General features: G+C 50.7%; 1 protein-coding gene and 1 non-coding gene across 2 annotated transcripts in view; both read right to left on the reverse strand.

Annotated features, from left to right (window-relative positions):
* The window catches only part of PPP2R5C (protein phosphatase 2 regulatory subunit B'gamma), a 142,236-nt gene that overhangs the window by 95,687 nt on the left and 31,426 nt on the right, over window positions 1–15,123 (reverse strand). The gene's annotated exons all lie outside the window — the stretch shown is intronic.
* Window positions 8,470–8,576, reverse strand: LOC122151279. The gene has a single exon (XR_006164071.1). It is a non-coding gene; the product is annotated as a U6 spliceosomal RNA (small nuclear RNA).

The following is a 15,123-nucleotide window of genomic DNA, read 5'->3' on the forward strand; positions in this document are numbered from 1 at the left end:
AGGGTCTCCAAGGCTGTCAGTCTTCACAGAAGCAAAGCCCAAACCACACCCACTGCCGTGGAGTCCATTCTGACCCACAGCGCCCCTAGAGGACAGAGAAGTACTGCCCCAGAGGGTTTCCAAGGCTGTCATCTTTACCAAGGTGGCAGAGAGCCATTATCTTTCTCCCGCAGAATGCCTGGTGGGTTCAAACTGCCAACCTTTTGGCCCGCAGCTGAGTATTTAATTATTGCACTACCAGGGCTCGCTTATGAGTGACAGAGACAGACTGAAATGAAGGTGCCAGAGCTACATTCTAAAGAGCAGGGCCTGAGCCAGGACCAGGGACCTGTTTCTCTGAGCTTTCTCGTGAGGCAGAGGTAGCTCTCAAGCTCCACACCCTAGATATGGCGGCGGCTCACTGGCCCTGGTAACAGTGACCTCTTCTTACTCTGTGAGTCCACATTCGTACTACTTGAAAACATTGTCAACACACATTGCTGGAAGAAACATTCACTTCCATGTCCTGGAAGTAACAGGACCAAACACCGTCTAAGCTGACCCCTGTCGGCTGCTGCCGACTCCTGTGCGTCTGAGCAGAAGTGCGCCCTGCTGGGCTCTCAACGGCTGTGACCTTTCAGAAACAGACCATCAGGCTCGTCTCCTGAGGTGCCTCTGGGCAGGTTCAAACTGCCAACCTTCTGGCCAGTCGTTTAGCACTTAACCACCGCCCCTTCCCACTGCTGCCACCAGAATGGATTCTGACTCACAGGGCAGGGAAGAAATGCCCCATAGTTTCCAAGGCTGTGACTCTCTCAGGGACACAGATGGCCTCATCTTTCTCCCATGGAGCAGCTGGTAGGTTTAACTGCCAACCTCTATGGTTAGCAGCCAAACACCTGACCACTGTGCCACTAGAGCTCTTAGCACCCACATAACCTCCAAATGAGTTAACCTCTCCAACGGTTCCTAAGTTGGTTGATGATTTTCAAAATGACAACAAATCCTTTTACACTGCAAGTGCCCGAGTTCGTTCACGCTAACATACGTGCAGTCCGCATTTCTGGCCCTGAAGTCAAGGTGTGATGTTCGCTTGGGAGCGTTCCTTCTTTCCTGACGGCCCACAGGAAATCACTTCACTTAGTCGGTGGTGTCTGAGCTCTGACAAGCCTCCGGTTTAACCTCACCAGAGAACACTGCCTCTGCTGAAGGCTGTTACTTTATTCAAACATGGCCATCTTCCCTCCCCTTCACGGCCTGTCTATACCGCCTGATGTAATGGGGCTGGAGTAACCACTGCCACACCAGGAAGCAGGCAGGGCTTTCTAATGAGGTACCTCATCCTGAGAGTGTCCACTTGCTTCAGAAGGCACCTGCCCGCTGCGACGCTCCTCTAGCTCGGTGGGCTCCGGGAGCTCCGGCCATGAAGAACCAGCCCCGCTCCTGTCCTTAGTCCACTGGGGCCACTGCCGTCTCTCCCAGTGCAATTCCAGGTCTCTGGCAGCCTTGAAGGACTGCCGGCTAATGGAACCTCAGATGAAACTTCTGTAACGCAAACGGGCAGGGCGTTGTTCTGCGGTGCCTGGGGTCTCTGAGCTGGGGCCGGCTCAGACAACCTAAGACTGGCCAGCAGCTCCTACGTGGACACTTCCATCTTAAAAAACAACCCATAGCTCAAAATCCACCATGAAGGGTCCCTTGTCAAATTCCAATTCTGCTATTTTCACAACAGTAACTTCTTACTGTAATTCCAATTGTGCTCTTTGGCCAGCTTGGTCACACATTCAGGTTTATACCCTCCTCCCGGGACAGAGCTGTGAGGCCCAGGGCCAAGTTTGAGATGGAAGTCTGCTGAGGAAGAGGACAGTGACCCCAAAGCCAAGCGGCCCACAAACCTGCACCATGCCCCCTAACACTGGGCTTGCTTCCCCTTCGGTTCCCCTCCCTCCCCAGAGAGACTCTGCAGCTTGCCTTTATTTGCATATCAACAAAGGGGTAATATCCACTTCCCGCCCAACTTCCCACCACAGACCCCCAACCACCATCCCTTTCTCAAGAAATCCCAGTGTGGTCCTTAGTAATTTTACAAGGCAGATGTTTTCAGCTCAAGGTAATTTTCTCAAAAAGCAGGGGTTAAAGCCAAGTTCATTCACATTTCCCAGCTTTGAGAAGGGCAGCCTCTGGCAAAGTGTGGGTGGGGCAGGGTAGGGGCAAGATAAAGGCCAGGGACCCAGGGGAAGTCTCACTGGGGGAAACTCATCACCCTCAGGACACGGTGACGTCATGGACTTACTCTACGGCTCCAGTTTCTCAAACTAGAATGCTTCATGGGGACACGGACATGTGAACCCTGAACCCCCCCGTGAACCTCCCTTCTGGAACGAGGTGATATATAACAGGAACTCAACAGATGCGTGCTGTATCGGAAGGCTTGGTGTTTTCAATACGGAAATAAAAGAAGTCAAACAAAAACCCAAGAATAAAGATATAAACGCAAAATGGTGTTACCTGTTGACACAGGCCACATTCCGCACGTGGGAATCTAATTCTAGAATTAGGACGCCTTGTGTGGAACAGTTAGACATGCACCAGGAGTTCTCCCCGTTGGGTGGAGGCCCTGTCAGTCCACCGTCCCTGCATACTAGCATTTTGCTGAGATGGCAAACGATGGGTTATTGTACCTGGTGACCAGAAGCCCCAGCAACAAAGCAGCTCTGTGACAGGTGCAGGAACCTGACACCAGGGGCCGTGCACACACCCTCCAGGCACCTGGACTGCTCTGGTACCATCTCTCATCTCTATCAAACCACGCTACACCACATGCCACCCACGTTAGAGGCTCTACCCTGTAATACTGATTTCTTAGTATCACTATCAGCCTATCAAGGTCCAGTCTCCTTTCACCTGGCCATCAAGTCATCATTGCTAAGATGTTAGTAACATGAAAGCTATTAGCCAATAAAGATTAGTAACACTGCTTCCTATCTCAGGGGACCCCTCAGACCCCAGCAGAGCTTGAGGTAGTGGAGAGTGAGTCCATCTTCCTGGGAACTCGGGGAGGTGTTCCTTGGTGTCACGGATCAAATTGTGTCCCCCAAAATATGTATGACCCTGGCTGGGCCATGATTCTCAGTGGTTTGGCAGTTACATAATGATGCAGTTTGGTAGTTACAGTGATGTAATCATCCCTTGTGATGTGATTTGATGTAATTATCCTCCATTTGAGATGTGCTGCCAATTCTGATCTCTGTGTTACTAAGTCAGGACCAAGTTATATAAATCAGGATTAAGTTATGTTTGCTATGTTAACGAAGCAGGTTGAGGGTGGGAGGCAACACCCTGACATAGGTCACAGCCTCGATTCAATGTGATAGGAGCTTCCCTGGAATGTGGCCTGTGCCACCTTTTATCTTACAAGAGATGTAAAGAGAGAAGTGAGCAGAGAGGGAAACAGCTCAGTACCACCAGGAAATAACCAGGCACAGAGCATGTCCTTTGGGCCTGGGGTCCCTACACTGAGAACTCCGAGACCCAGGGAAGACTGACGCCAAGACACGTGGCGTTTCCGAGGAGGTAGAAGCTGAGGAGACGAGGACCTGCCCCCAGAGCTGACCCACAGAGAGCGCCTTCGTCCAGAGCTGGCCTCTGAGTCCGGACTTCTACCCTCCTCAACTGCAAGCAGTAAGTCTGTAAGTTAAGGCCCTTTGCCTGTGGTCTTTCTGTCGAAGCAGCACTAGGGAAGACACCTGGGGACTTCCTGTCACTGACACTGGCCCCGGCCTCATCACACTGTACTGGGGTGCTGTCTGGAGGGAGTTGGGGAGGTGGGAGGGGAGGAACACAGCATCCCCCCGCCAGCCTCACTGTCCTGGCCCCAACAGGAGGCATCCTTGGCCCCTGGCACTGTGCCTAGCACCAAGTAGGTGCCCAGCCAACAGCCCACCCAAACGATGCCGATGCCAAGAGAACTGCAGTGCTCATGGGTAGTGACATCGTTGATGCTCCATGAAGCACAGCTCCCATGAGAAGCCAGATGGGCCTGTGAGGCTGTGGAAGAGACCGCGTGAGGCTGAGTGACCTCAGTCAGGTAGCAGGGACCACGTGGGGAGCCACCCTGTTGCGAGACCACACACCTAAAGCATCAACTAACAGAAAAAGTTGATGTTTCCAAAGCCTGTTAGCTTGCTATCTCAAACAATACACAAATTACACAGAGAACGTTAACCAAGATGCAGGAAAACACACTGGAAACCAAAGGGTGCTCCCACAGAAGATGAAGGATCTTGATCACCGTCCTGTGTGAGCCTGGAGGAGTGAGACCACGGGTGGTCTGGCTACACGGCGCCAGGTGATGGAATCTAATCACTGTCCTGTGTGAGGCTGAGGGGCTGAGGCCACGGCAGGCCTGTCTGCGCAGTGCCCAGTGACGGACCTTCGATCGCTGTCCCACGTGTGTCTGACGTAGTGAGGTGCAGGAGGCCCATCTACAAGGTGCCAGGTGAGGCTGGGAGCCGCGGCTGTTCTCAAGAGCACTGCAGCCTGTCTGGGGGAAGAAGGGCTGGACCCAGATCCGTGAAACGGTAATTTCAGGAATGAAACAAGCAGGTCGGACATGCAGGGACGCTCTGCCTCCCACCTGCACTTGCTGAGACGTGGGCCCTTATGGCAAGGTGGCAGGGTAATTACACTGTCACAGACTGCTCCTTGAGACATCACGCCCCCACACCCATCACGGCTCATGGCTCCAGGGCAGCACGTCTACTGGGTCCCTGACAGGAGTACGCCCAGGTGGGGGCCAGCCCCGGGCTCCCAGCTCACCCCATTCCTTTCAGAGACCCTCCAGGGGCTGCAGGAAGCACCAGGCCCGTGACCCAGAATGCAGCCCAGTGATTGTGCAAATCAAAGTGTTAGTAACCGACTCAGAGCCACAGACATCCCAGCCTTCTCTTTTCTGTAACAGTGGACTGACGGGCGGCGGTGTCGGCGGTGTGCACGGGGGAGGACGGCCGGCACTCTGCACCATCTGCACTTCACAAGAGGGGTGGTCACACCAGGCCCCCCAGCCACGTGGAGTTACGCACTCGAGATTACTCACAGGGCTGACCAAAAGGGTATGTTTCCTCGGGGACAAATTGCAGCCAAACATTTGGTCTTTTTGTTCGTCCTCTCCTGGCCTCGTAGGAGCCTCGGATGGTCCTCTCCACTCTCTGTGTTGGACCGGAAGGACTGCAAAGTGGCACCACTCTAACTGGGGCAGCATCTTCCTCTTACTCCCACCTCCGTGAGCAGGACCTGAGGATCAGCTACACCTGGCCTGGGGGTCTAGCCTGGACTCCACAGCGATGTGGTGACTGGAGCCGCACTGGCTGTTTGATGAGTGTCCCACCCTCTCCAACCATGAGCCCTTCAAAGCCACCCAAGTGGGAGACGGACCTGGTGACGTGAGGTGGTGCCACCGGGAAAACCTCCCGACCTGGTCAGCTCAGTCCTACTTTTCTCTATAAGGTGTTTTCTAAGACTTCTTCTCTCTACTCTGAGTCTCACCCTCAGGCTTCTATAGCACAGTCATGTTCATGGTCCTCAGAGGCCATCTGCACGTGGCCAACAGATATCAAGCCCCTACCACCCGAGGTAGCCCAGCTTAAGGGCCCAGAACCTGGGCAGGAAGCTGGATTACATGGGTTGGAATCCCTGTCCCACCTCTTACTACCTTGTAACCCTGAGAAAAATACTTTTCACCTCTCCGGGCTTCAGTTTCCCCAGCTGGGAAGTGGGGCTAACTGCACCTACTCAGGTTGTGTGAGTGAAAAGACATAACGTGCGTGGAGGAATGCCTGCAGTGCGGTGCGCCCTCGGGAAACGCCGGCTGGTTTCTGCCATTGGACCCGGACACTCCTCAATCGAGTTTAGAGCTGTCCAACATGGAAGCAACGTTTTCACACTCTCCAGGCATTTCTGCACAGTGCTCAGCAACGACACTGGCGCCGGAAAGATATGGACTCTGTCTGACGGTGCCTGGCTCTGGGTAATCAATGGTCTGCATATGCACGTCCTGGCAAACAGCCCACAGGGGCAGCGCTCTGCTCGCCTCGTGCTCAGAGCAGGGCAGTAGCAGTGGGACCTTCAGTTCGGGCCGGAAGAGGCTGAACTAGCCTCAAATCCAATTATTCCAAATGTGCCCACTGGGCCAAGAGGGAGCCAATCTCCTTGATGAGTGAGCTCATGAACGTTTTGGTGTTTCCAATTTGTGGCATAACTAGATTTGAAGGAAAAAATATCCTCCAAATTGGATAGGTTTATAAAGGATTACGGAGGAGCTGTTTTTCTGGGGAGGGTTGCTGGGGGCCCAACTGGGGGAGAAGATGAACCCTGGAAAGCTGGAGAGCGGCAGGCAGATGAGGGAGGCGGGGCCGCTGCTGTGAGTCAGCCAGCAGTGAACAGCTGCTTAACCCTTATGGGCCTCAAGCTTCCACATACAAAAAACAAGGTTCTTTCTGGTGCTAAGTGCCCACGAGGAACGTTCGTTCAGGGATAAGCGCACCAGCAGTGACTCTTGAAGAACCTTGAGACACAAGGGGCCGAAGCACAGTATGTGCTGGGTTATCTTTTCAAAACCCAGGGGAATAACTTAGTAAGGGGTCGTATGGGGAGGGACAGACAGAAACGAAGGCTTGGAACCAACACGTGAGATCTACGCCCCGCATCACCGATCCCTGGTGGGCTGACTCGAGAACTTGGTATTCAATTGCTAACATGATGTACAAGCATGCCTTAGAGACGGCTGAACAACCTTTTTCAGAAAAATGACGCATGCACACTGTAAAATAAAATAAAATAAATCCATGCAGTGGAAGACCGAAGAGCCCCCTGGGGCCCCCTGTGCACAGATGTGTCACACAACAGCGAATCATGCTGGACTTGCTCTCTTGCTCTTCACCTCATCCGGCCCGTGCCAGGGACACATGACTTACCAGTCAAGTGCTCAGAAGCAAAGACGTCACTCTCAGGACGTACTCTGCTTGCTTTATTAGCCACTCAGCTACCGGCTGCAAGGCGCCTTCCAGGAGTAGTTTCAGCTCTAAGTTCAAAGGGTGTCTTAGGGTGACAGTCTCAGGGGTTCCTCTAGTCTCTACTGGCCCAGTAAGTCTGGCTTTTTTTTAGGAATCTGAATTTTGTTCTATATTTTTTCTCCCATTCTATCCAGGACCTTTTCTTGTGCCCCTGGTCAGAAAGGTCAGTAGTGGTACCAGACACCATCTAGTTCTGGTCTCTGGTCTCTAACCTAGGTCTCAGGTTAGAAGAGGTTGTGGTTTGTGTAGGCTATAGTCCTGTGGGATATGTGTGTGGTTACACAGGTAGACATGTATGCATGTATGTGCACAGGAGGGCACATGCAAGTCCATGCCCATGTGTGAATAGGCGTATCTGCAGGCATATGTGTACATACCCACTCCCCACTTATCAACACAGTTAGGGTCCAAAGACCAGGTCTTTCTGTGAAAAGCAGCATTAAACCAAAATATGGAGGATGACCACATCAGGTCAGAAAATGGAGGATGACTATATCAGCACCTCAGTGCCAAACCACTGGGAATCATGGTCAAGGTGACGTAATGTTAACCACCACAGCCAGTGTTACTCTAGCCTTGGTGCTCCTTACTGCCAGACACACACCATTAATAGACAAAATAGTCGGATGGTAGATTTTTTACCTACTGTCACAAATGTGGGAGCTCTGGTGGCATAGTGCCTAAGGCATTTGCTCATCAGAAGGCTGGAGGTTCAAATCCACCAGCCACTCCTCGGAAGGAAGATAGGGCAATCTACTTCCGTAGTGATACCACCTCCGAAACCCAAGGAGGGGTTGCTATGAGTTGGGTCCAATTCGATGGCAATGGGTTTTTTTTTTGGTTTGTCATAAATGTGAAATGTAGAACAATGACATGAGTGTTACGTGAGGAGCAGGTGTCCACATCTGGGTGTGCTGTGTGGAAATTCATATGTATAGTAAAGCCCATGGAGGACACAGACACTTCCTGGACATACCCAAGGAACCCAATGGATCGGTTACTGGATGAAAAGCTTGGGAACACAGTCTCATGGGACAACTCAGTCAACTAGCATAGTGGAGCTCATAGAGATAACACTATACATCCTGGTTTGGTGAGTAGTGTCTGGGGCCTTAAGAGCTCACAAGTGGCCACCTAAGATACAACCACTGATCTTCACTCATCTGGGGCAAAAGGAATGAAGGAAGGAAGAGACTCACAGAAGAAACTTACCTCTGCCGCAGAGGTGTGTACGTTAGAGCACTTACTGAAGTTGTCCCTTTTCTTGTATACTTCTTCATGTCTTTGTTTACCTTGGTCAAGTTTGGCAGACTTCATCCACATTTGGTATCGCCTTTCCCATCACCAAAAATAACAAAAGTCCGACTCGACGGCACGTAACAACACCACCACCATCTTCTAGAAAGTGATTCCCCCTTCCAAACGACATGGAATGCTCACAGACTTACATGTCATCTTTGTATGGGAGCCATGCTAACCTTCTCGGTATTGGTCCAGCTTCAGTATAAGTGCTGCTGCAGTGGGCACCCTGTTCCAGTCAGCACCCTAGTTCTCACTTTATACATTTTGGTGCTAAATCATTTGGTGTACATAGGTTCATGATAATTATACAATCCAAAAGGAGCACTGGTGGCACAGTGGTTAAGTGTTTAGTTGCTAACCAAAAGGCCAGCAGGGCCAGTGAACACCCCAGCCACTCCGCGGGAGAAAGATGTGGCAGTCTGCTTCCATAAAGATTTGCAGCCTCGGAAATGCTATCAGGCAGTTCTACTCTGTCCTACATGGTCACTATGAGCTGGAATTGAGGGCAATGGGCTTGCTTTTTTATTGGCTATCATCCTAGCTTAAGCATGGTGAAGTAATCCTCCCTCTTCATATTTTTCTTTTTGCCTTGAACTCAACTTTGCACAACACTAATACCATGATCCCAGCTTTTGTTGTGCATTTGCCTGATATATCGTCACTCTTCTTTTAACATCTGCTAATGTATTACTCGCATCAAGTCAGGATTTAAAGCTGAAGTTAAAGGAAGGACATTTGTTTCATTTGTTTTATAGAGTAGTGCATACATAAAGGCAAATGCAACTTATAAATTATGCAAATAATCCTTAAATTCAGTTAGTTGAGAAAAATGCATGCATCACCCCAGGTGTTTAAAACTGCAATATTATATTTAGGTAAAGTTATTCAGTCTACAAAGCATCTTAAAAAATGATTTTCTTTGTATCCTCTAGCTTAAGGCATACATTTCCAAAATAATAGAATGACTCGTTTACAGTAATGACTGAGCAAAATCACAAAATCACTGATGGGCTGCCAGTGGCCACAGTGATGGGCTCAGACACTGCAATGACCATGAGGATAGTGCAGGTTGTTGTTGGTGGTGTTAGGGGCTGTCGAGTTGGCCCCAACTCATAGAGACCCCACGTGCAGCAGGATGAAACACTGCCTGGTCCTGTGCCAGCCCCGTGATCTTTGCTACACCTGAGCCCATCATCGCAGCCACTGTCTCAATCCATCTTGTTGAGGGCTGTTCTGGTACCCTAGTGCCACTCTGACAGAAGATACCACAAATGGGATGTGTGAACAAACAGGAGTTTATTCTCTTACAGTTTGGAGGCTTTAAGTCTGAGTTCCAAGTGCCAGGCTCTAGGGGCTGAGTGAAAACCCCTCAACTTTGGGCTTCAGCTCTGCCTCCAGCTCCCGGCCCACTGAAGCTAGAGGCTTTTCTTCACTCAGACAGCTGCTGGCTGCTGAGGCTGCCAAGCCCAAGGTTGACAAGTAAAAAGGCACAGTCCTGATGTTACCAAATCACACAGCAGGCCGCTAAACAACAACATGGCTACATGCGGGGTTCAAGTGTGCCATAAGCTAAAGACCATTCCCAAAGCTGTTTCTTATATATGAGAAGCAGACCACATACCCAAAGCAGCTACTCAGCTGCTCCAATAGATCCCACTATAGAGTTAATTACCAATCTCACCATGGGGAATAACTACATCCAGCTGCCCAAACACTCAACCAGGCCCAGCCAAGTTGACACACAAACTTAACTACCCACAAGGGCCTTCCCCTTTTTTGTTGTCCCTCCACTGTGCCAAGCATGACATCCTCCTCCAGGGAATGGTCCCTTCTGACAACATGACCAAAGTAGGTGAGATGAAGTCTGGCCATTCTCACTTCCAAGGAGCATTCCAGCTGCATGTCTTCCAAGACAAATTCGTTAGTTCTTTTAGCAGTCCATGTACTTTCAGAACTCTTTGCCAACACTACAACTCAAAAGCATCGACTCTTCTTCGGTCTTCCTTTTTCATTGTCTAGCTCTCACACGCATATGAGGCGACTGAAAATACCATGGCCTGTGTCAGGTGCACCTCAGTCTTCAAGGAAGAATCTTTGCTCTTCAGCACTTAAAAGAGGTCCTTTGCAGCAGATTTGTCCAGTGCTGTAAGACGTCTGACATCTTGACTGCTGCTTCCATTGGTGTTGATTGTAGAACCAAGTAATACGAAGTCTTTGACAACTTCAATCTTTTCTCCATTTATTGTGTGCTGCTTATCGGTACCGTTGTGAGGATTTCTGTTTTCTTTATATTGAGGGGTAATCCATACTGCCAACTGTAGTCTTCAATCTTCATCAGTAAGCGTTTCAAGTCATCCTCACTTTCAGCAAGCAAAGTTGTGTCATCAGCATATCGCAAGTTGTTAATGAGTCTTCCTCTAATCCTGATGCCACGTTCTTCATATAGTCCAGCTTCTCTGATGATGTGTTCAGCAAACAGATTGAGTAAGTCTGGTGAAGGGATACAACCCTGACGCACCCCCTTCCTGATTTTAAACCAAGTTCGTCTCCTGTGGCTGCTCCTGGGCAGGACTGGGCAGTACTGCGTGCTGTTGTACACAGTCACTGAGTTGGAACCCACCTACTAGTGTCCAACAACAACTTTCACCTTAAATTATTTTAAGAATAACAATAGCTCACACATTTTGAGAAACTGCCACGTGCTAGGCACTACTCTCCCAGGAAGGGCCCACACGCTTCCTGTCCTTATCAAAAACCAAGAGGCCGCCTGTCCCCAAGGAGACCACAGAAACACTGCCACAGCTTTCTCTTGTGGAGCAAAAACGTCACCTCTAAGAGTTTTCAATTCCTCAATGAGACAGCTGTGAATTCAAAACCAAGGAATTCGAATGCAAAGAACTTTGTCACAGGCCAAGCTCCCCAAGAGCCCACATTGCAGAAATAGGAAAGAGTCCCCTCAACAAACTATCAAGCATCTGGGATGCTGCCTTAGCCCCAAGTCTGATTTAATACCATGATCGCCAACCAAATATCCAAATTGTCGATGGTCCCTTCTACTTAGTTCCCTTGAATACTCACAGCTGGCTGAAAATAGGTCCCAGCCTGGGGGTGCCACTGTCCACTTTGGCTCCTGGGTGTAATTCTCTGACTCCAGTGCCCTGGCCCCACTGCCCCGATTCTAGCCACACAGAGTCCCTGCACCTGCCACACGGCCTGAGTCCTGGCTTCCTAGATCGCCCCGGCCAAGGAGCCCACGCTCTCCCATCAGGAACGGGCCAACGACTGCTCCTGGGTTCAGAGATTCCAGACCCCAAAGACAATGGGCTGCTTTTTTTCTTATAATGAATGTGCTTGGACACACACTCTTAACAGTATGACCCCCTTTCCAGGAATCTGGCAGGAAGGGGAAGCAAAGGAGAAGAGGCTTCATCACCTTGAGTGATCTCAATTTAAGAAACCCAAGCCAAAGCAAACTCATTGCCATGGAGCCGATTCCAATTCAGTCATCCTGGAGGACAGAGTGGGTATGTCCCAGAGGGTTTCCAAGGCTGTAATCTTTACGGGAGCAGACTGCCGCATCTTTCTCTTGCGTAGGGACTGGTGGGTTCAATCTGTTAACCGTTCAGTTAGCAGCTGGGTGCTTAACCACTGCGCTACTAGGGCTCCTTAAATTTCAGAACGTTCATCTTCAGGACTTTTTCTGGCAAAGTCCCCTTGGGAGAGGAACGGGTGGTGGTGTGGTCAAGCTGAGGGCCCGTGGCTACTTTCCCAGCACGTGAAGAGGTTCACTCGTCTAATTTAGGTCCAGATGCCCGATAAGGCCCAACTAACATATTAAAGTGTGACTCCTCTTACCCATGTCCCCAAGCAACTTGACAACAGCCTGGACCTTTGTATGTCTGAAGCAAGCAGCATACGACCTAGTGATTTTGAGAGACTTGAATGCCAGATTGGGCAACGGGCCTCGGCAATTTCACCCACAGACACTGAGTCATCTGGGAGAGAATGCTCCGATGATCCCGTCTCCTGGGCAGCTGCCGGCACTAAAGAGGAAGACGCCAGGACTCCAGGGAACTCGTGAGGGCCTGGGGCTGCAGCACCAGCTGCCCGGAGAGGTCCAACCAAGGGACGGTGTGGTGCTGCCCTCTCCCCAGCTCCATTTCTGGAAAAGACCATTTTTAGATTAGATGAAAGAGGCCACCTGCTCCTAAAAGGAACCTTCAGTACTGCTGTCACAGTTCTAGTCTCTCCTACAACTTGAGGATCTGGGCATGCAGATAAGACAACGGACAAAATGTCGCTTCAGCCGCAGAGAAGCATCTGCGGTCTGAGTGAACGTGGGGTGCTCTGCTCAACGTCTTCAGGGATGACCCTTCACTCCTGCATGGACCAGACCTGGTCCGTCAACTACGGAGCGCTTTCACTTTGGATTCAATCAAGAGAGTTGGGCAATGACCCCAAACACACCTAGTCAAGTGAGAGTGGTCATTTAAAACACAAACACTTTTAGAGTACTTTGAAGTTTGAGAAAATCATGGATCTGACGTGCTAATTATATTGTTTTATGTTCATCAATGTATAATTATGAAAACGAAACAGGATCCAACCTGGAATCAACAAAACCACCTCTTGTGCCACCTGTGGGGCCCACTCACCACACCCCGAGACCCCGGGCTGCCCTACAGTCACAGCAGTGAGCATGGGGACAGGGGCCTGTGGGCTGCCTCACGTCTAGGTCTGTGTGGACTGTCACCCCTCAATCAAGTGCAGGACTTGGGGTCTGCACATCCTATTCTGAGTGAGGAGAAAGAAAATCATCGTACCTTCACTGCTGTGTTCTGTTTCTTCTCACTGAGCAGACAGATAGACAGGCTGCCAGTCTTTGTTCTAGGAGTGAAACACCACTTAGAAACTCATATCAGAATCTCTCCTCAGACCCTAGACCGTCCACTGGGTCTTTCAGAATGTACCTTCAAGTTCACACCAAACTCTTGCTGCTGACACCAAAATGTCTTTGGATGTGTGAACTCAGTTTTAACAGTGTCCTGTACTGTTTAAGGAGCATATCACACTAGCTGGCACGTCCCATCTATAAGTCAAGGAGGAAGATCAGCATCTTCCTTTCTGCACCTGCCATGGCTTCAGCATCACAACTCAGAAGAAGCCGGGAAAGATGCTATGCCCACTGGCCTGCCAGGAATATAAAAAAATTTATGAAACTGTGTGGAAAAACCCGTTAAAAAAGTTGCATTCATTCTGCAAACCGACAGCTAGGGAAATTTTTCCCTTTAATACACTGCTGCGTACGTCCTAATGCATGAAATGAAATGAAAGGGTATTTCATCAAGTTCACTCTGTCCAAAGACGTTCTTGGTGTAGCAGCAACAGTATGGTGTGGATTTGAAGGTGCATTCTAAAGACCCAAATGAAATGAAATAAAACAAGCAAGCAAAAATAAGAAAATAAAGCAAAAAAGCCAGTCCTCCTCCCTCCCTGATCTCCTCCCCTCCAGGTGAGTGTGCTCTGCCCTGGGGCCCTCTGGGCCCCGTCCGTAGCCTCTACTTCTGCAGGGACCCCTGTGCATCGCTGTCACAGGCACAGGGAGGGCTGTGTACTTGTGACCCGCACATCACACACCTGACCAATGAGGGCTCGGAACATCTGCATTTACGACAAGGCTGCAACAGCCAACTGTCGGCCAGGCACCTGGCCTCCCCACCATGCCGCCGCTGCCCACAGTGCTTCCTTGCCAGGTTCCCACCCTCTCCCCAGTCCCTTCCTAACTGCAGGAAGCCGAGCAGCCACTTCTCAAAGGACCTCTCCATCTGCTCAGCCCACAGACCACGTGCCTCCAGGGACAATGCAGCTCATTTCTATTAGAGGATTTCCTGCTCTAAAGATTCTGAGAGTCAACCTCCCTGAGGGCAGGCCATCTTGCTCACCTCTCATTCCTTGCTTCAGTGAACGGAATTTTCCACTTAGACTCTGACGCTCAAGTGTTCCATGAGTGCTATAATCTGACCCAATCCAACAGAAATCACGACTGCCTTCGGATAGGTAACGCTCTGCACTGAGTTTTAACTATGGGCCACTGCCAGCAGTGATAATTCCTCGGGGTGGGGGGTGAGCACAGGAGAAGGGCGGGAGCGGGACTAGGGGCAGGTGGGGACCCTCCGTAAGGCTGGCCTTGTCTGCAGCCCCGCATCTCAGTGGCCCCACCTGGCGGGGGGTCCACTGCGGCTCACTTTACACTGGTCCGGGCCAGTTATTGGCTGCTGCCCACCTAACAGCAGGACAGGATGAGGGCAGAGCTCGGACAGCACCCCCTCGGATTTGTGTCCAGGTCTGGGCTACAGCCTGGCTTGTCACCTGAAGTGGAGGCAGCGGAGTGGGGAGCTCACACGACCCGGGAAGCTCTCCTTGTGGTAACTGACACCATCACTGATGGAAGACTTCACAGGGTTCCGGACAGGAGGAGGTCACAGCAGAACCCAGACCCACGAATCTGGAAATTCTCTCTCTGCTAGCCTAGGCACACTGAGTCGTGAAGAGAGAACAACTGCACATTCTTGGAGACTGTATTCCAGCATTCCTGAGTCATAAAGTGTCTATACAGACCTTCTGCCTTAACCATGCTGTGGTTGTGCCGCTGAGTTGATCCTGACTCACAGTGGCCCTGCAGGACAGAGCAGGGCTGCCCCATAGGGTCTCTAGGCTCCGACTCACAGTGGCCCTGCAGGACAGAGCGGGGCTGCCCCATAGGGTCTCTAGG

This window comes from Orycteropus afer, unplaced genomic scaffold, assembly GCF_000298275.1.
Source record: "Orycteropus afer afer isolate SDZICR_OR568_19922 unplaced genomic scaffold, OryAfe1.0 scaffold00371, whole genome shotgun sequence".
Classification (NCBI taxonomy): domain Eukaryota; kingdom Metazoa; phylum Chordata; class Mammalia; order Tubulidentata; family Orycteropodidae; genus Orycteropus; species Orycteropus afer.